Source organism: Triticum aestivum, chromosome 2A (assembly GCF_018294505.1).
Source record: "Triticum aestivum cultivar Chinese Spring chromosome 2A, IWGSC CS RefSeq v2.1, whole genome shotgun sequence".
Taxonomy (NCBI): domain Eukaryota; kingdom Viridiplantae; phylum Streptophyta; class Magnoliopsida; order Poales; family Poaceae; genus Triticum; species Triticum aestivum.
Genome location: NC_057797.1, coordinates 474,393,034 through 474,395,055, shown reverse-complemented (window position 1 = coordinate 474,395,055; position 2,022 = coordinate 474,393,034).

Below are 2,022 nucleotides of genomic sequence, written 5' to 3'. Positions count from 1 at the left end.
CTAACTGTTGGATGTCCATCCAACGGCCGTCGTGATTCTTTAATCTCTGCTCTTCCTGCTCCAGCCGCTCAAACAAGCGCCGGTGGGACTGCCTGCTCCCTCCTCCTCGCGGCCGGCTGTGCTGCCACGCAGGCCTCACCGCCCGACCGTACTCCCATCGCCGGTTTGATGTACTCCCCTCCGCTCGGGAAACAACTGCCGAGTCTTCCCTGCCTCCGTGTCGTCCCCTTCCTAGGCCTCGCCGTCGTCCACCGCCCTGGTGCTCTCAGCGCGGCTGGTCAACGTGGTCAACGGCTGACATGCATCTGAAGTGGACTGTACGCGGAGAGGCCGACAGCTGGGTCCATGGCCGCACGCAAGGAAATGCCTCCTTATTACGCGCAAAATAATGATTCCTCCCCTGACATCAGGGACCCACCGAAAGGGCCTCTGTATTTCGCGAAAAAAACATTACCGCCGCTGACAGCTCAGACCCACCAGCTATATCTTCACACGCAAGGAAGTGCCTCCTTATTATGCTCAAAAAATGAATACCCCCTGCTAGCTGGGACCCACCTTGGTGGGATGCTGACTTGGGGGCCTACTAAGTTGACGGGGACGGAGGGCTTTGTCAACTTAGTCAATATGCATGATTCTAGCTCCAGTGACCGTACGATGTCCATCCAACGGTCGTAGTGCTTCTTCAACCTATGGTCTTCTTGCTCCAGCCGCCCAAACCAGCGCCGGTCGTGCCTCGTGCTCCTACCTCCCGTGGCCGGCTGCGATGTGGCGGAGGCCTCACCGCCCCTACTACTCCTACCGCTGGTCAGGCCATCCCTCTACTCACCCACACCCCCTGTTATTCTGCGGCGACGACAACCTCACACCGCAGCGAACCAATGAACCCTCATACTCCTCTACGCATGGGCATCCACTGTCGCGTCTTCCCCGGCTCCATGTCGTCCCCTTCCTAGGCCTCGCCGTCGTCCACTGCCCTGGTGCTCTCGGTGCGGCATGGTCAACGTGGTCAAGGAACGGCTTCCATCAGACGTGGACTATACGTGGAGAGGCTGACAGCTGGGTCCACGGCCGTAGCAAGGAAGTGCCTCCTTATTACGTGCAAAATAATTATTCCTCCACTTGACAGAGGGACCCACCGGACGGGCCACCGTATTTCGTGAAAAAAAAACGTTTCCCCCTAACTACTAGGACCCACCAGCTACATCTTCGTAGGCAAGGAAGTGCCTAACAGTCGGGACCCACCCGGTCGAAGCATACATAGCGTTGTCATTCTGGTCGCGAACGTGTACGTACATACTGGTCGATGTAGAGGCGCGCACGTGTCGTAGTGGAGGTGAGCACGTAGCATTTACACATACGTACAGGGGCCAGGGTGCAAGAAAGAAAATACGGCCACATATGTGTACATACGGGCGGGGTCTCGAACGCCTACTCGCGCATACGTACGGCCAGGGCTCGTGTACATGGCTGGGTCAGAACGGAGAAACAGCGTCGTCGTCGTGTTCATGGGGAGGCAACAGAATGCGTCGTGTTCATGGGGAGGCAAGGGAATGCGTCGTGTTCATCGGGAGGGCTTGGACGGAACAGGTGATGGAAACGAGGCCTGGCGTACTGCAGAACAGAGGAAACGGCCTTGTGTTCGACCGGCCACGTTCGAAACGGGATCCTGTTGATCGGGAGGGGTATGGCATACCGCAAAACGGAGGAAACGGACCACCTACGGTTGAAATGGGGGTCCTGTTGATCGGGAGGGGTGTGGCGTACCACAAAACGGAGGAAACAGACTTGTGTTGGAGCGCTAAGGTCGAAACAGGGGTCCTGTTCATCGGGAGGGGTGTGGCGTACCGCAAAACGGGACTCCACGGGATACTGTTCATCTCCACCGTCGACCTCCTCCAGCCTCCACGGGCTCCTGTTCATCCAGCCTCCACGGGCTCCTGTTCATCCAGCCTCCACCGCGCGCTACTCCACCGGCTACTGTTCAACCACCCCTCCACCGTCTACTGTTCATCTAGCCCTCCA